The sequence below is a fragment of the Canis aureus genome, chromosome 17 (genome assembly GCF_053574225.1).
Source record: "Canis aureus isolate CA01 chromosome 17, VMU_Caureus_v.1.0, whole genome shotgun sequence".
Classification (NCBI taxonomy): Eukaryota; Metazoa; Chordata; class Mammalia; order Carnivora; family Canidae; genus Canis; species Canis aureus.
Genome location: NC_135627.1, coordinates 32,369,275 through 32,389,628, shown reverse-complemented (window position 1 = coordinate 32,389,628; position 20,354 = coordinate 32,369,275). Strand labels below are relative to the sequence as shown.

General features: G+C 37.4%; 1 long non-coding RNA gene across 10 annotated transcripts in view; it reads right to left on the bottom strand.

Annotated features, from left to right (window-relative positions):
• Nucleotides 1–20,354, bottom strand: part of LOC144287898 (uncharacterized) — a 258,963-nt gene that overhangs the window by 202,634 nt on the left and 35,975 nt on the right. For 5 of the 10 annotated variants that reach the window (XR_013355715.1, XR_013355712.1, XR_013355717.1 and 2 more), the window contains exon 2: nt 19,587–19,699. The exons of 1 other annotated variant lie outside the window; for it this stretch is intronic. This is a non-coding gene — a long non-coding RNA (uncharacterized LOC144287898). Of the gene's footprint in view, nt 1–797; nt 843–6,494; nt 6,615–19,586; nt 19,700–20,354 lie in introns of all 10 variants that reach the window. 4 more of the 10 variants (XR_013355716.1, XR_013355714.1, XR_013355721.1 and 1 more) reach the window with 2 other exon arrangements.

The following is a 20,354-nucleotide window of genomic DNA, read 5'->3' as shown; positions in this document are numbered from 1 at the left end:
GACCCCCCCCCATCCCAGTCCAGGTGGTAGTTTCCTGGATGGCTCCCCTCTCACAGAAGACCCACAGACCTTGATGGCACCACATGCTTTCCCACCCACTCACCCTTAGCAGAAATCCATATAAAATGGTGTAGCAAGGCTGGCAGCATGCAAGTAGCCTCAAAAGAGTCAGCACCATTCCAAAGTGATTCTTGCCCCAGGGAAAGGGGATGATAACTACACATACCATATGACTATGGCACCAGCAGTGGCAGGAGGCAGGCAGCTGGTCTGACTGCAGACCCCAACAACCAACAAAAGCTTCTCAAGGGACAACACAAAGAAAGTGCCTTGCAGTTTGGTGCCACCAAAGCTCCAGCAAACACTTGGGTCTGACTCAACTCAAGGCTAAGGTGGTCCCAAACTGGCCCAATAACAATACAGGAACCAAACCCTGCCCACAACAGGCAAAGACAGCCATTACAGAAGACTAGACTGAATGCAAATATGCTTCAGCCACAAGAGTAGGCACATAAAACACTCATAAAAGACAACTCTAAAGTGCCAAGTTCTAGTAAATAGATGACAATGCACTGCAGGGCACTATAGGACCTTTTCTTCATAAGGCCACTACTTTCAAGAGCAGGAGACATAGCTGACTTTCCTAACATAGAAAAATAAAATTTGTCAAAACAAGAAGTCAGAGGAATATGTCCCAAATGAAAGAATAGGAAAAAAATCACATCAAGAGAAAATGAAATGGAGATAAGTAAAATGCCTGACAGAGAATTTAAAGAAATACTCATAAAGATACTCACAGGACTTGAAGAAAGAGTGGAGGACCTCAGTGAGACCTTCAACAACTAGATATAAAACATAAAAAGGAACCAATTAGAGATGAAGAACTCAATAATTGAAATGTAAAATACACTAGACAGAATACACTAGTAGACTAGAGCAGCCTAGAGGAAGCAGAAGAATGGGTCAGTGATCTAAAGGACAGACCAATGGAAAGCAATCAAACTAAACAAAAAGAGAATAAAGAATGATAAAAAAGGAAAATAGATTAAAGGATCTCAACAACACCATCAACCACATAACATTCTCATTATAGGGATCCCAGAAGGAAAAGAGAGAGAAAAGGGGGTAGAAAATGTATTCAAAGAAATAATAGCTGAAAACCCTGAATTTGGAGAAGGAAACAGAAATCTAGATCCAGGATGTATAGAGAGCTCCCAACAAAATCAACCCAAGAAGGTCGACACCAAAACACATAGTAATTAAAGTGGCAAAAAGTAGTGATAGAGAATTTTAAAAGCAGCAACAGAAAAGCAAGCAATTACATACAAGGGAAACCCCACAAGGCTATCAACAGATCTTTCAGGAGAAACTATGACAGACGAAAGAGAGTGGCATGACATATTCAAAGTGCTGAAATAAACAAAATAAAACAAAACAAAAAATCTGCAATCAAGAATATTCCATCCAGCAGGCTATCATTCAGAATAGAAGGAAAAGAATTTCTCACACAAAAGTTAAAGGAACCCATGACCATTAAACTAGGCCTATAAGAAATGTAAAAGAGGACTCTAAGTGGAAAAGAAAGACCATAAGAAGGAAAAAGAAAAGTAGGAAGCAAAAGAGCAGTAAAAAACAGCAGGTAGGTATCTGTAAATATCATTGAAGGGACTCACCAAATAAAAGGATGTAAAGTATGATGCCATATACATAAAATGTGGGGGAGAAGAGTAAAGAATGGTTTCAAATTGAAGTGACTAACAACTTAATATAGACCACTACATGTCTAAGATATATACAAACCTAATGGCAACCACAAATTAAAAATTGATAATATGTATGCAAAAATAAAGACAAAGGAATCCAAGTATATCACTAAAGAAAGCCAACTAACCATGAAAGAAGAGACTAAAGAGAGAAACAGAGAACTACAAAAACAATCATAAAACAAGTAACAAAATGGCAATAAGTATATACCTGTCAATAATCACTTTGAATGTAAATGGACTAAACATTCCAATCTAAAAATATAGGTTGATGGAATGGATTAAAAAAGAAAGACCTATCTATATGCTGCCTACAAGAGACTTACTTTAGACCTAAAGACACCTGCAGATTGAAAGTGAAGAGATGGAAAAGCATTTATCATGCAAATGGGAGTGAAAAGAAAGCCAGGGTAGCAATACTGATATTGGACAAAGTTGACTGTAAAACAAAGACTGTTAACAAGAGCCAAAGAAGGACACTATTTAATGATAAAGGGAACAATCCAACAAGAAGTTTTAACAGTTGTAAATATTTACGCACCCAATATGGGAGCATTCAAATACATAAAGCAGCTAAGAACAAACATAAGGAAAGTAATTGATGCTAACACAATAATAGTAGAGGAATTTAACACCCCACATACAACAATGGATAGATCATCCAAACAAAATCAACAAAGAAACAGTGTCTTGCTATGACACATTGGACCAGATGGATCTAATAGATATATTTAGAACATTCCATCCTAAAACTGCAGCATACACATTTTTTTTCAAGTGTGCATGAAACATACTCCAGAACAGATCCTATGTTAAGCCACAAAGCAAGTCTCAACAAATTCAAAAAGATCAAAGTCATATATGCATCTTTTTAAGACACATCACTATGAAACCAGAAATCAAGCACAAGAGAAAAATCTGGAAAGGACACAAATACATGGAATGAGGTAACCAAGAAATCGAAGAGGAAATTTAAAAATACATGGAAACAAATGCAAATGAAATTAAAAAGTCCAACATTTTTGGGGTGTAGCAAAAGCTGAACAAATGCAAATGAAATAAAAAAGTCCAACATTTTTGGGGTGTAGCAAAAGCTGTTCTAACAGGGGAGTTTGTAGCAATATAGACCTATTGCAAGAAGAAAAAAAAAATCAAATAAACAAGCTACCTTACACCAAAAGAAGCTAGAAAAAGAAAAATGAACAAAACCCCAAACCAGGAGAGGAAAGGAAAAGCAGAAAAGATTAGAGCAGAAATAAATAAAAACAAAAACCAACAGAACATATCAGTGAAACCAGGAGATATTTTGTTTTTTTTTTGTTTTTTTTTAAGATTTTTATTTATTCATGAGAGACAGAGACAGAGAGGCAGAGACACAGGTAGAGGGAGAAGCAGGCTCCATGCAGGGAGCCTGACATGGGACTTGATCCCGGGTCTCCAGGATCCCGCCCTGGGATGAAGGCAGTGATAAACCACCAAGCCACCCGGGCTGCCCAGGAGATGTTTTTTTTTTTTTTTTGAAAAGATGAATGAAATTGATAAACCTTTAGCTAGACTGATAAAAAAAAAGGGATGACTTGAATAAACAAAATCAGAAATGAAAGAGGATATATAACAACTACAGAAATACAAAAAATTATAAGAGAATATTATGAAAAATTATATTCCAACAAATTGGAAAATTTAGAAGAGATGGATAAATTCCTAGGAACATATAACCTACAAAAACTGAAATAGAAAGAAATAGAAAATTTGAAAACACCAATTACCACCACTAAAATTGAATTACTAATTAAAAGGAAAAAACCTCCCAACAAATAAAAGTACAGAAACAAGTGTCTTTCACGAGTGAATTCTTACCAAATATTTAAAGCAGAATACTTATTCTTTAAAAAAAAAAATACTCTTTTCAAACTATTCCAAAAATAGAAGAGGAGGAAAGCTTCTGAATCCATTCTATGAGGCCAGCATTACCCTGATACCAAAACCAGATAAAGACACCACATAAAAAAAGAGAACTACATGGGCATCTGGGTGGCTCAGTCAGTTGAGTGTCTGACTCAGCTTCAGCCCGGGTCATGATCTCAGGGGTCTTGGGATCAAGCCCCTCATTGCGCTCTCTGCACTCAATGGGAGGCTTGCTTTAGGATACTCTCTATCTATCTGTTGGCCCCCCCCACCACTTCTGCATGCACTTTCTCTAATAAATGGATAATTCTTTTTTAGGAAAGAGAACTACAGGCTAATATCTCTAATGAACATAGATGCAAAAATCCTCAACAAAATATTAGCAAACCAAATCCAACAACACATTCCAAAACCATTCACCATGATCAAGGGGGGTTTATTCCTGAAATGTAAGGGTTATTCAATATCCACAAATCAGTCAACATGATACATCACATCAGTAAGATAAAAGATAAGGACCAGATGATCAATTCAATAAATGCAGAAAAAGCATTTGACAAAGCACAACATCCATTTTTGACAAAAGCCCTCAACAAAGTAGGTTCAAAGGGAACCTCAACATGATATAGGACACATGTTTAATAATAATATTTAATTATTATTATTTAATTTTTATTTAATATTTAATTTTATTGATAACGTTTGGATATATATTGGGTATAGAGATAATTTTCTATTTTGTGCTGTCAAGTTTTCAAACCTCTCTTTTGATTTCTGTTTTAGATGAAGAAAGTTCTTCTTAATTTTTAAGTTATGTGAATAGCCTCCTATATAAAATCAGAAATTGTAAACTGCACTGAGATACCATATAAGCCCATCATTTTGCAGTTAAGGAAAGTTAGAATCTTAAGAGATTTTATTAATTTCTTATGACCACACCATTAATACCTTGTATTGCCAGCACTTAATCCAAGTCTTTTATTCCTTCAGCTATTAGAAAATTAAGCAGATGAATTATCTCTTTTCTTTCTGAAAGAATGTTAATGAGATGCACTGGCTGTCAGTAACTGAGGGAAAGTCTCCATGCTCATTTTCCATACTCTCTACTCCAATTCAGGCTATGTATGCTTTCCAATTCTCTGGATGGTACCTGATTCTTACAGATCTGAGGATGCCATGACACATCACATGGTAAAGAAAGATAGGGTCTTTGGATGCCACAGGGTTGTACTGATAGCTACAAATACGTGGATGCGAAATTCTATGAATGACCAATACACCTTTCTCAAGCTGGAAGGGAAAAAAAAGACAGCTTTACAGACGATCACCAGATATTTACCTTAATGTCTAATAGATTAAAGCAATAAAGGTAGAAAAAGCAAAGGATTGGTCAATAGAGAGAAGGGGAATATAATGGAAGAATCTCAGTAATTCTTAACGACTAGCAGAACTCTGAGTTTCCTTGGCCAACATATGCTCATTGGGTCTGGCAAATACTTCTCTTGGATTCCTAACCACTTCAATTCCTTAAATTTGGCCTACAGGGAAATGTTTCCAAGTCTTCATCCTTTCTATGAGGTTGACAATATTAAACATGCAATTCTATCCTTGGGATGCAAGGATTAACAGAGGCCAACCTTCCTCCATTGCTCTTGCGAACCAGCTACATGGTGAGTGCCAAGCAAAGACCATGTGATATTTTAAAGGCAAGACGGACATTAAAACCAAAAACAGTCCTATTTTTCAACTTGTACCTTTCCACCTACTCAGGCAACATTGGTGATTAAGATTTATTTGATGGGCATTGGAGCAACTCCTTCAGTGAAGGCTGAAGGAATGTGAAGAGAAAGGCAGCATGGCCAGTTACTGCTGAATCTTTTGCTCACTGAAATCATCTAATGAGGACCGTATTGCTGTTTCAGTGCTCTGCTGAGAAGGCAGCTCAAAAGGTCAGGGCAGAGCCACTTCCCGCTTATCAGAATTAGCAACCATTGTCCAAGAACTTGACTTTAAAGTGCTCGATTATCCAGCCAGAGAGGGAAATTCTCCAAGATTATAGAGAAGGAAAGTGTTTTTATGTGACCTGGTTAAAAACCGAGGCAGAATGAAAGGCAGACACAAGGAAGCAAAAGGGCTGACCTTGCAATGAGTTACTAGAAGGAAAGAAGGGGACATAACAAACAATATTTTTAGATGAAACAGAATAAATCAGAAACTTTCTTATTCATTTACTTTATTTGCTATTTATATGGGGTATTCTTAAACAGTTTAATCTCTGAACAAAACTAAAATTATTTTCGCTCCTCCCCTCCCCCACCAAATACATTGAAAAAAAATCCTTCTCTGAACCATGGTTGCACATCTAATTATAGCATACACTACTTAGTGCTGTGATAGTAACCATTTTAAGGAGATGAAGATTCTCTTTGCTCAGTAGGGGAGGGATGAAAAGGTCTGGTTTTTCAGGAAAATATAGATTGCCAAATGAATGTGACTTGAAATAAAATCAGCTTTAACTCTGCTGGAAACCAGCCCTATGACCTCTTGCTTCCCAGCCCTCCACCACCACACCCACAGGCCTCCATTTCATGTTTCACCCTGGCGGGTCCCCAGGATACCAAGGCTACAGATCTCCCTCCCATTAGCTGCTGGAATCCAGAATATCCATGGCAACCGGTCTCTAACCCCAGGGAGAAGGCAGCAGAATTGAAAGGCTCCATTCTGTTTCTACATCTACAGCTCAGTGAATTGACAGCTTGGTGGTTCCCTTAGTTCCATTAGATTAGGATGCACTTTCTCCTTTCCTTTGTGTCATCTTTTTACCTGTTTAGGTCTCAGCCAAGGTTAAGGAATTTTTCAAATGAGTATTTCCCCGCTCTTCAGCTACTTCTGCACATATCCAGAAGCATTATTCCTTAAACATCCTGGCACTGCAGCATTTTTCTAAATAAAACAAAACATAGTTCTGCTATTGGTCTTTTTACCTTCCTACAAAAACATCCCACATTTGGTGTGCATGTTGTGCAAATTACAATGGATATCTGATTTCAAACAAACCAAGTCCTTTGTGCTACAAGATCTTATAAAAACCAGCAGAGAGATAATAAATACATAGAATTTTATCATGAAATTAAGTTGTAGCATCAAATAACTATAATCATGTTTAAGTGATTGTTTGTGCCACAGATATTTAGACGGGGTAACAGATTGCACAGTGCTCTCACTGTTTGCTGATGGAGCCTGAATAACTAATTTGCACTCCATGCCCTGTGGAATGGCAGCTGAGTCCCCAGTGGATATGGGGAGAACTTAACAGAAGCAGACCATTTGGTCTGCAGAATCAAAACAAGGGAGAAATGTTATGTACGGTACATAATCTACAGTCATATGTTGCATCTATGGTTGCCTAATAATAGGATTATAATATAAGGTCAATCTGCCAGTTAGTGCTATTTGATCCTTTTGTGTAAAGTAGAGCCTTTAATAAAGTCAATAAGGGCTAGAGATTCTCCTCCCAGGGGAATGTATATATATATTCATAAAATGGAAAGTTATATGTGGCATCTCCGGTTGCTCAGTTTTGGCAGAAGACTTAAAGGATGAATATACAGTTGGGATCAAGGACCCCACATCCTAAATGTAGAGGTCCCTAAAACAGTACCTGCGGGTGCACCAAGACTCCTAAAGGGGTCCATGCCCAGAATTAATTTCAGAGATATACACTTTTTTTTTTCCCCACAGAATCCCTTTTTCCTCTTTTCACAAGGAGGGCAAATGTCTAACCCATCCCTAACTCAACTTTGGTGTATTGTCTGGGTTGTGAGCAACCCCATGATCCCAAAGAGACAATATATATATCCATGTGTATTAAGCTGTTGCTCATCAAGCCCCAGGTTTGAGTCTCGTGGCATATTTTATACAATTTCAAGAATAAAAGGATGACAAATTCCAAGTTTACTGATAACAGATTAATATTATATTTTTGAGTAAAAGGAATATACAGATAGACTACTATATTTACTTGAGCACTTATTTAGATTCAGAGAATTTTAACTTTTATTCCAAAATTATTGAGTACTCTATCTACTTGACTTTTACTGCTTACTGTCATTCATTAACCTCATCTCTCATCTGTAACTCTTTGCTACCATGTAATTCTTTTATTTGGATTTACTTAATGGGAAGGCATTATAGATTTCCCTGTAAATAATGCCATTAAGGGTTGTAATGAATCTTTCGTAACTGCACACTTACTCATGGTCCAATACTCTCTTTTACTGTCTGCTGATTTCCAACAAATCTTCACTTTCCCTCAATACTGGAAGAAGAAATAGGAGGAGAGAAAAAGGGAGAGGAGGAAAAGAAGAAAGGTCTCATTTCTCCTTAGAAAGCACATTTCTGATAAAAGTTTACTTTCATGGTTAGGATGTATTTTTCAAAATGCATAGTACTTGTTATGCTTTGATCAACTGAGTATTAATAGTTGTTATGATTATACACTTTAGAAGAAATTTCCTAAATAGCACCTTATGATTCCAGGAAATGAAAAACAAATGAGTATTTTTATTGAAGAGAAGTATGACACGATTAAGACTGGAAAGTCCAAAACTTATTTATATGGGGAAAAATCCTTTGGATGAAGTAAAATGGAAAAAAAAAGGGTTCAGAAGGATAAAAGAACAATGTACTATCTTGTATTATTCAAAGAAGTTATTCATTTTCTTGTGGAAGTAATGGTAGGTCACGATGATTTATTTAAAAGAAGGCAGTAGGAATCAAATTACTATGGTATTTAAGTTCCATTAGGTACATCTAAAAGAATAATGTACTATTTTTATTTTAAGATATTGACATTTACAATAAGCAAAAAATCACATCCTTTGGTACTATTTAAATTTATGATTAAAAATCCTAGATATCAACATAAAATGTATAAGGAATACACAATTCAACTTTCAAACTAATTTTAAGTGATCTGCAAATCAGAGAGTTGGAAGATCAGTGCCCTAAGAGGTGTGAACAGTTCTGCCAGTGTCTGCCCATGAGCAACTGCCCGGCTAAGAGAAAGTGGAGAGACTGAGTGAGGTTTTCTTTGGAGACATTTCAATATGAAGTGCTTCTTTCTCCTAACTCTCCATGGGGGACAGTAGAAGATTCTCTTTCCTCACTCGACCAAGTAAGCCATTGTGGCTCCAACTGTAACAGAGAGATGAGAAAGGGCAGTGTGAAGAATTGGTCACAGTTTCAGAATTTGGCAAGGCAAGGTTGAGCAAATTCTCTACCAGACAGATGTGCACCTCATAGGAGAGGGTAGCAGTGGGTCATCCTGAGAAACTCTCTCCAGAAACTCTGAACAAGCAACACAGGGCTGCAGAAAATCTAAGAACCAGAGGCTGTGGGGGCTGGGTTTGAGGGTGATGTGGCCACCAGGGCAGGTAAGCCTGAAGTGAAGGGAAATGCAGCTTGGCAATTCCCAGTCATTAGAAGGTCTCTAAAAACACACAAGAGATCCCTATGAGAAACAGTCAACTTTGGTATCTCTCATAATCAGAGAGCATCATCGTCAATAAAAAATGAGCTGGTGAGGAGGAGGAGGAAGGGGAGGGGGAGGATGAGGAGGAAGAGGAGGAGGAGGAGGAGAAGAAGGAGGAGGAGGAAGAGGAGGAGGAGGAGGAGGAGGAGAAGAAGGAGGAGGAGGAGGAAGAACGAATGAACGAACCAGAGTAAAGTCTCTTCTTTTTGTCTTACCTGTTTCCTCCCTGGAGGGTCTTCAAAATAGCTGGCTAATGAATGAAAAATAGAGAAGAAACTATTCTTTCCTTTTAGGAAGATCCCAAGAGTTATTAAAAGATTCAATAAAGATATTCAATAAAATATTCCAATCTTTTATTCCCATACTTTTCTTCAATGAAAATACGTATTTCAATTTCAATTTTCCATTTCCTGTGATCATAAGGTATTATGTCTTTAGAAAATTTCTTCTGAAGTGTGTTACCATAAATCTATTAATATTCACTTGATCAAAACATAACCAACAATTATGGGTGGAGAAAAACAAACTGAATTGGAGTTTGGTGTTATATGATTAATAAATAGGACTGAACATTTTATTATCTAAATACAACCAGGAAAATCTTGAGTCCTGCTCAAAGTTTCTTCCAGTGAGTGGGGTATAACAAGAAGAAATAGCAGAAATGAATGGGATAGTGGTGAGAAGCTTTCAGCTCCCACTCTACTGAGTCCACCTTGTTCAATAAACTACTATGCGCTTCCATCAATCAGGAAAAGACTACACATACATCCAAATTCCCTCTTCAGAAGCAGGCAAGGAAGGAAGCTTGAAAGGGAAGACACATCATTGAAAGAAAGACTGAGGTGATGTAATATTCATCTGAAACAGACATTAGAACTTGAAAACAAAGAGTTCATTTAATTGGCTAGTGTTTCTCCCTACCAATACCAGGACTGAGGAAAAGAAAATTGAGCACAAATGTATCAGTTACTATAAACAAGGAAAGCTATACTTTTGTGCATGTGGGCTTTACTTCTAATTTATTACAAGCATGTGGAGCATGGTTGAAAAATTGGAAATGGGGGGCAGCCTGGGGGGCTCAGCAGTTTAGCACCGGCTTCAGCCCAGGGCGTGATCCTGGAGACCTGGGATCGAGTCCCACGTCGGGCTCCTTGCATGGAGCCTGCTTCTTCCTCTGCCTGTTTCTCTGCCTCTGTGTGTGTGTGTGTATGTGTGTGTGTGTGTGTGTGTGTCTTTCATGAATGAATAAATAAATAAATCTTTTTTTAAAAAGGAAAGAAAAATTGGAAATAGGTAAGATCGTTGAGAGATGTGTAAAGTGAGAAAGGAATGCACAGGAGACAAAACAGAACCAATGTCTAAGGGATTGCCCAAGGGAAAGAGCCCACAAGCTCACAAGTGAGAATAAGCAATCAGAAATAGGAGAAAAGCAGGAGAGTAAAATCATGGGTGCCAAGGAAAGAATTTCTAAAAGGGAATCAATCGTCTATGTTCTCAAATGCTGGCAAAAGTCAAGTATTATAGGAACTAAAAAAAGGCCTTTGGGTTTGGCAACAAGAAAATAGTCAGTGGCCTTGGCAAGAGCAGTTTGATTGCGGTGGCAAAAGCAGACACTAGACTGAGGAGATTCATTTAAGAGAAAAAAATATCTAGTAATAGAGATGCTTGAATGCAGACAACTCTTTCAAAAAGTCTGACAAAAAAGAGCATGTGGTAGATTGCATTTTAAATTTTTCACTTCCCTTACTAATCCCTAACACTGAGCCTAGTTATGTAGCTGGCTTTGGGCAGTGGAAGAGTGAGTAGAATAGAGAAATAATACTTGGAAAAGGAAATTTTGCCCAAGAAGATTTTTTTCTTAAGATGGGAAAAAAGGCATATTTAAATGCTTATAGGAAAGAGCCAGTATAAAGAAAAAGCTTAAAGATACAGAAGAAAGGATCATCAATGAGGCAAGAATTCTGAGAAGGAAGAAAGGGACTGACCTCTAAAACAAATAAAGACAACTTGCCTATTGGATGAAGGCCACCTCTCCCATTAACTAGATTTAAGGAGGAAAGGATGGATGTGAAAAAAGTGTGTAGCTAAGAGATGGCAGAGAATCAAGATGGCATTTAATTGCTCTGTGGAATGGGAAGTGAAGTCACTCAGGGAGGCCCACGGGAAGGAAAGACAGGGAAGGAGGGGGAACAGGAAAGTGGTGTTTGGGATCATGGGAGACTTTTTTTTTTTTCTTTTTAAGATACTCTAGAGAACCAAAGAGAGCAAGTCATAGAAAAGACAGGAAGCAGTTCCAGGACCAAATTAAGGCTGGTAACTGTTTTATGGTAACAGTATTCACAACTGTGTGATTTTTCCCCCCAGCTCCACTCAAGGCAACAGACTGAGAAGTGAAGGACAAGTTGGGCTCCAATAGGGGCACAGGATGAAGGGTTAATGGGGTCGGGCTGGGGGGGACTCAGGATATCGAGGATAGTGGCAAGAAGTACTAAATCCAGTTTAGCTTAAATGTCACATTTTTGCACTTGCTTTTTAGTTTTTCTATTATACTGGCTGCCTCAGTGTGCATTATACACTTCTTCCTTTCTTACAGCAAATATGGGATTATTACAATTACTTTACATGCATAAGGAAATGGAAACTCAGAGACACTACATAATTTGACCAAGATCATCCAGCTAGCAAGTGTCAAAGTTGGAATCAAAATCAATGTTCTCTGACTCCAAGTTCAATAGACTTTTTACCACACATCATTGTTGCTTCTTTTTCTCTTCTTTTATTACTTCCCTCCTACCTGCCTTCCTTCCTTCCCTCTTTTCTTCCTTCCCTCATTCCTTCTTTCGTTCTAAGCCTCCATAAAACCCCTCAGTTTAAGACTAAAATTGCCTGTAGGAAATTTTAGTAGGAAGTCCAAGTTGCTAATGAAAATGTCAAGCTTCCAGCTGGGATTTGTAATTTCTTCTCTAACTGTATGAAGCTAACCAATAAAGCCTCTAGCCATACAGGCTGTGGAAACAGAAGCCTAGTTGACATCCTACTCCCTTCCCTTCCTCTTACCCCTTTTTCTTACACTTGTAAGTTTCCTTGCTGAACAAACAATGAACTGAGGAAACCCTGAACAAGAGGAAACAATGAACTGAGACCTTAGACCACTTTGAGCTACCAGAAATATACTTCAAGGAAGCTGACTCAGAATATCCTAGTTTTTACTCCTCCCTGAAATGTGAAGGTGATGTTTACATCTCCTGCAGCCAACCTGGACTCCAAAGTAAACTCAAGGGTGAAAGCCACTTCTTAAATATGGCAGTGCCAAAAGAAGTCAGTCCCAGGGGTTTCCAAAATTGCCTGCTTCAGGATTTTTTTCTGCAAGAGAAAGAAACCCTTGTGTCTTGAATCCACTGTATTTCAAGTCTCTACTTCTTGCAGTTGAGCACAAATCTTTAGTGGTAAGGAATACAGATGAATTCAGCGGCAGATTTCCATTTCATTAATACTAAACAGATCTCGTTTATAGCTAAGATATTTTATGAATGATTCACATTAAAAAAAAAAAAAAACAAATATAGAGCAAAAACCAACCAAGGCATAGCCACAGGAGAAAATACTTTCTGTTCATTTTATCCAATACTATGCTCTCCACACAAATACTAACACTGCTTTGGCTTTTTCTTTCCTACTCTTTCTCACAGCCTCAAAATGATAAAAATCAAAGTTTCTAAAGCTCATACTGAAATTTGATAGTCTCTTCATTTATCAGAATTTAGGATTACAATTCAATACCCAAAGTAAATTGAGATGGAAAATATTTCTCTACAAAGATTAACCATCCTTTCAGTTGATTCCAAACTTGTTTCATTTTTTTTTAAGATTTCTTATTTTTAAGTAACTCTACACACAGTGTGAGGCTTGAACTCACAGCCCCAAGATCTAGAGTCACATGCTTCATTGACTGAGCCAGACAGTTGCCCCATGTTTCATTCTTGAATAAGGCACTCAAATCAGTTGTTTATCCTCAGGACAATGGATAAAGTAAGTATATTTTCAGGTCCAAAGTTCCAGTTATAAGATAAACAAATCCTAGAGATATATTATACAGCATGATGACTACAATGCATTGTGTATTTGAAAGTTGCTAAGAAAGTAGATCTTGAAAGTTCTTATCATGAGAAAAAAATATAACCATGTATGGTAATGGACATTAACTAAACTCATTGTGGTGATTATTTCCCAATATATACACATATCAAATCATTATGTTGTATACCTAAAACTAACACAATCTTACATGTCAATTATATTGCAATAAAAAAGAGGAAGTATGTTTTCCAAGTTACAGATGGTGCTGTCATGAATATCAGCATTTAAAAAAAATTTACTAAGTTCAAGAGATTTTTCTCTAGGCTACCTAGTAATTTACCATTGGAACAAAAAGTGCAGGTGTTAAATGATGGACTTCCTATAGCATACCTGTGTCAGGGCTCTCCTAGACATAATCTCCAAGTAATGAACAAGCATAGCATAACATTTGCATAATCTGATTCCAATATAAACCACACTAGCCTCTCGCTTTTCCTGCATACCCAGGATGGTACAGAGTATCATTCTTTAGATGACTCTATTTTTTCCCCTCTAGCCAAATGTAGGAGACATGAAGGAGAGAAAAGCATGCCAAGTTCTGGCAGCCCATACAACAGCTAGAAAGTCCTCACTGAGGACATACCCTTCTTCCCCTACAGTGTACCAGATTACACTCAGGAATAGCAGAGCCTTTCACTGCTGGGCCACCACAGCTACTCTCCAAACATCCTCCTGCCTAAGAGCTCTCACATTGACCACTTACCTATCACCTCCCTTCCATTGACAATATTCCAGTCTTCAAGCCTAAATGTCTGCAGGCCCCCCGCCCCTCCATCTGATTGCTAAGATACCATGCTCATAAGCCATTCCTCTGGGTGTCAACATGAAAAAGATCCCTACTGTTTAAGTCCAAACACCTTAATCTACCATTAAAGACTCTTCATGGTGTGATACTCATGTCTCCAAATTTACCTCCTCTCAACTCTCCTAAATTTGCTAGGTTTGGTCAAATTAATCACTTTCCTCCAAAACTATTTCTACCTCTGTGATTCAAGTCATGATATCCCCCTGCCTGGAAATCCCCTGATCTTTCTTTTTACTTACTTACTATATTGAAAATATTTGCTATACTGGGAAGTACTACATAAATGAAAGAAAGATTTTACTTTGTTTTGTTTGAGATGTAATGCAGTCTAGTGGGGAAGTATGAAACTTTCCAATCTACCACAGTGGAGTATATCTGCTCTAATTGCTTGTTTAATTGCCTGACTGCTCAACTAGGCTGCAATCTCCAGCCTCATTGAGGGCAGGGATTGTGATTACCTATTTATTGTTGAGTTCCTATTACCTGACAGACTGCTTGACATATTTGGTGAATGAATAAATGCTAAATGTCTAGAACAGCTTTGTAAGTTGCAGAAGTAGAATTCAACCTGATTCTTTGACATAGTTGCCTTGGGTCTGTTTATCCACAAAATAACAAATTGTTTTAAGACAAGGAACATAACTTCTGCATCCAATCTGTACTTTTTCTAAGATTTCCTCATAATATAGCAAAATATCTTTCTTTTCCAAATGAATGATGGCAATGCAGAATACAATATTGAGGCTATAAAACATTTAATAAGCCATTGTGTACACTAGGCACTAAATAATATTGGGGGAAGTAATGAAGAAGAGGAAGGAACAAATGAAAATAGGAAGACAAGATAAATTAAGACAAAAGGAAAAAGATGTAACCGACACTACTGGTTGTTTCTGATATCTATTCTTCCATAATTATAAAATTTTTAGTGGGTATGTGGCTGGCTATGGTAAAGGTTGGTTTTCTAGCTACATTCAAGCTAGATATAACTATGTGTTTAAGTTGTGGCTGATGTGAAAGACAAGTTTTACAAACCAGCTCCCTGGATCATTCCTCCAAGGAACACGTGGATTATATCTTTTGCTAATCCTCTTTATCCCTGCCTTCATCCTGCTGCATGGGAGATGGAGTCATCATCTCAGACTACATCCTACCAATGACAGAGGGGAACTGGAAAGAGACTGGATGCCTGAGAACTTTGTGAAGCAATGCCACCTATCATAACCAGATCACTTACTACCAGCCTTTTGCATGAGAGAAAAATAAACTTCTACCTTATTTGAGAGTCACACTTAAACCTATGTCCTAACTCACAGAATTAAGAAGAAAGAGCTAGGAGCAAATGTAAATGAAAAAAAAAAAAAAATAGGCAGCAACGAAAACACAATCCCTACCTTCATGAGATCCCTTCCCTCTAGACATGTAGTCTAGAGGTAGAATCCACAACTCCTGTTTTATGGGAACAGTATGAGGTCAAAAAAATGGAGTAGCTACAGAATACTTGCTTCCTTACTTCCTTGCTTCCTTTCTCAAAATCAGCCATAGTAAAGCTCTTCTAGAGGAAGGGAATTATTAAACTGCCATTATCAAAAACTATGAGAAGTAATGGGGAAACTGAAAATTGACTTAAAACAGTAAAGGAGGAGTAGGTGATCAGAGAATAAGTTGAGGAAAGCTCTTAAAATCTGTTTTTATCTCTCCCAAGCCTTGCCCAGGGACAGTCTTTGCCTCGTGGTTTACTGATGTGAACCCAATCCTAGCATCATGGGTTAACATCAGCTTAAAGCCAATGCTTTATGTGCCTAGCATGAAATGAAATTAAGTGGGAACTAACCAGCTGTTCTGGAGCCTTTACCCCTCAATCCTTCCCTGTCTAGGGCACCAAACTGTCTTCTCCCAATGTTACTTCTCCCTGAGTGTTTACTGATGAAAACTGAGACTGTTAGGTAAAATGCCATCAATGATAGCTATGTGGAATCTAAGGCAAGGGTAAGAGCTCAAAAGGCAAAATACCTAGACATCTGAGGGGCACAATTATTATAAAGACAAAAAAAGAACAATATTTGAAGTAGAACTGTTGGAATGACAAAGGATTTAAAATAAGCAAGGCTTTAAATATCTTTGAGAAGTTATTAGTAACGCAAAACATCAATAGAAAGTCATATGAAAAGGAGCCCACTGGAAATATTATGAATGGCAAATATAACAGCTGGAATTTTTAAATAGAGCAATGGGATAAACAGTAGGATGCAAACAGAGCAGAAATTTGTGAGCTGGAAGATCAAACTGAGAAACTCTCTCAGAAAGGAAAAGATTAGAAAATATGTGCCAAAAGAAAGCTGGATCAACATCTTAATATCTAAGAGAATGTTTGTTTAATGTTATGCAGAAATACAACCCAAAGCCAGGACACAGATCTATCGGACCACCAAATCTATTCTCTGAACTTCTGTATTAAGCTCCTTTGCATAAAATTTCCAAAAGTAGGCAAAGATGAGAGAAGAATAAATATAGCTCTTACAGGTATGCCCCATTACTTCTACACATTCAGGCAAAATCTCAAGGTATAGTTAGATATTAGGACATTTATGCAGGGACTAGTTGTCAATATGAATTCCTATGTGATTTTTGGATCATTCTACCAAAAAATCCACTTTGGCAATGTCTCAGAAATTAGGCAATGGTCTCTTAGCTCTCTATCAGATGAGATTAAAGAAGGGTGAGAGAGTATTTTATCCCTCTGTAGCTCTTGTGCATACATATATACCCTCACAGGAGAATGCTAGACACTACAATTTATGCAAGAATGGACAGTGTCCTATCCAAGAACAAGGACAATGCCTAGCTCATAGAAACTTGGTCAATACTGTGAGTTAAATTCAATCACAATACATACAAAGGGGTCATTATGTCACAAAGCATTGCCGGAATGTGAAATATACCTCTCAATAGAAAAAAATTTTAAGTATAGAAAAAGATAAATCGACTCAAATATTAATAAAACAAGAACTGCTGGGGCACCTGGGTAGTGCAGCTGGTTAAGCATCTGATATTCTTGGTTTTAGCTCAGGTCATGATCTCTGTGTTGTGAGACTGAGCCCCATATCAGGCTCCATGCTCAGCATGAAGTCAGCCTGGGAGTCTCTCTACCTCTCTCTCTGCCCCTCACACTCATGCTCTCTCTCGTGCTCTCTCTCTCTAAAATAAATAAATCTAAAAAAAATAAAATGAGAAAAAAAATTTAAAAAACAAGAACTGTTACAGCAATATGATAAATATATCTGACATAGGACTATGAACACAGAAGATACAACTTGATTAAAAGTATAATTGTAGACTACTGCATGGTTTTCTTGATAATTCATCTGAAACATTTTTTTCAAGTTGAACCAAAAATTAAACTTAGCTATAAAGAAATCAACAAACATTGTTGGAGCTTCAACTTTCAATATACTGTAATTTTTAGGCCTCAGAAACTTGACAAAATATTTTGCTCACTTTTCAAATAATTGGTCAAATAGTAGCTGAGGAAAATTCATTTTTAAAAAATCATCACTTAAAGTATATGACATCCACAAAAGTTTCAATGGCTGGACATCTGTTTTCAAAAATATCAAAAGTTGATTCAATCTTCTAAATATACCTGCAACTTGGTCACAGTTAATAGAAACATTTGTATGACAGGTTTGGGGGTCTTTTTCTACCTTGGCAATAATTTTCTGTATTTTCCCCTACTGTCATAAAGCAATTTGTGTCTGAAAAGGAGCTTCTCCTGCATAGAACTCGGTTTCTCCTTCCATCTGAATCTGCAGTGAAGTCATCATAATCTTATTTTTACAATGCCACAGTTTGTTGCCATGAAAATGATTGCAATGTCATAAATTCAGCATTTCAACTTTACAGGAGGATCAAGAAGGAAAAGATGACGAGGTTGTTTGAAAGGAATGGTACAGGTACTTCTGGTAATTAGCTGGAGGAACATGGAAATAGTAAAATGCACAGGGAGAAAAAAAAATGGTTATATGGATCCAAGTCCTTTCACTTAAACCACAAAACTGCCTCACATGCTACCCATGAAAGTTTCAACATATGGCCCCGTTTACCATTAATTATTGTGTGCCCATGGCAAAACCAGTGCATTTCCATGCCCTTCATAAGCTTAAGCATCTGTTCCTTGAATTAACACCAATACTATGGACGAGAGTTTGAATTTGTAAGATCCAGTCACTAAACTTTTGAGAAGAGAAACACTTGAAATGTTACATTTAGAGTTTTTTTCCTACCTAATTAGAGTATTTTTAACCTTAGTTTTATGTTGTTGTTTTTTAGATTTTATTTATTTATTCATGAGAGACACAGAGAGGCAGAGACATAGGCAGAGAGAGAAACAGGCTCCATGAAGGGAGCCCGATGTGGGACTCGATCCCAGGTCTCCAGGATCATGCCCAAAGGCAGGCGCCAAACCACAGAGCCACGCAGGCGTCCCTAACCTTAGGTTTTGCACAGATTTTATATTACTTTCAGGAAATAAATGGAAGATAATTTGTGATTCAATTTAAAAATTAAATTTTGAAGATCAAAAGAAAAGCATTACTTCCAGATTCAGGAGTCCACAAAAGCAATCATTCTGCATTTAGCTCTCTCTGGGTGTACGGCACCAGGTCCTCCATATTTGATATTATCATTTTGATTCTTATCTTCTCTGCGTAGAATGTTCTTCACAGGGATAATGGGAGAAAGTTAACCTCAGTACCTGGCACATAATACGTGCCCAAGAACTATATATAAGTGCCTGACTGATACCTGATCTTCAGTCTAGTGCTCCTTTGATTGTATGACACATTCTAGTTTTTGATGTGCTTTATAACAGCTTCATTGTCTATTCCAGTTTGGCTTTCAATCTTAATGTAAGTAACATCTTGAACTTCTATGACTACACTTCCTTATTTTTTCTCTTTTGTCTCTGGTCATGTCTTTTCTTTTCAGATCCATCATTTCCTACTTGACCATTAAATACTGGGGTTCCTAAAGGCTCTTCAATGTTTATCAAGGTCCTCATCTCTACTCTAGACAACCTCCTGACCCCAGTCTCATTCAGATCCACAGCTTCAGATACCATCTCTCTCTATATATACTGATTACTCAGGAATGTATTTCCTAACCTAGACCTCTCCTTTGATCTCATGCTTCATCCTGTATGCCATGCCCATTAGGATTATTCAAATGTACCTCAAATTCAATTTTTCAAAACCAAGTTTGGCTTCTTCCTTCACTAAACTTGGCCCTTTTCTAGAGGTCTCCATGTCAGCAAATGGCACTGTTGTACAAGCCAAAAACCTTGAGCCCTTTTTTATACTACACACCATATTGTACCTATATTCAATATCTGTCAATTTTACCTCCCAAATGGCTATCGAATCCATCTGTTTGGTGGCCTTACCTTGCACACCACCTCAGCTTATATTGGCACCACTGCAGTAGTCTCCTATATGGTCTTCCATGACCATCCTAATCTTCCCTGTAGTCTGTTCTTCATACTGCAGCCAGAGTGACCTTTTCAAAATCCAAATCACAATATATTACCCTCCTGCTTAAAATACTTTCACATTCTTTTGAAATAAAGGACCAATCATGAATAAGACCTCCCTGGACCTGCATTATCTGATTCATACCTCCTTCTATTTCTGCCACTTGGACTTGTTCAGATCCTTCTACCTCAGAGCCTTTGCACATGATGCTCCCTCTTTCTGAAATGTTCTTCCACTTTCCATATCCTTCAGCTCTTTGCCTAGTTTTCCCTCATTCATCCTTAATTATCACTTCCCCCCAGAGTCAGGTGATACCTAGAACTATCCAGGGATAGGAGTAAGTTTACTGTATGGTCTTTCACAGAATTACTTTATTGCCTTCAAAGCATGTGCATCATTGTACAATTACACAATTATTAGAATAGCTATTGAATTAACTATAGTTATTTACTGTAACTGTAAGCCACATGAAAATAGGCAAAATGTCTATTTTTGTTTCTGTTGTATCCTCAGCTCTTGGTGTAGTACCCAGCTTGTAATAAATGCCCAAGATATTTTTTAAATTTATGATTGATATTCTGATTGCAATCCATTGAGATGTTATCACAAATGACATTGCAAAAATTATTGTAAAAACTGGTAAATATACACCTACCAGACTATCTAACCACTGTGCTTAC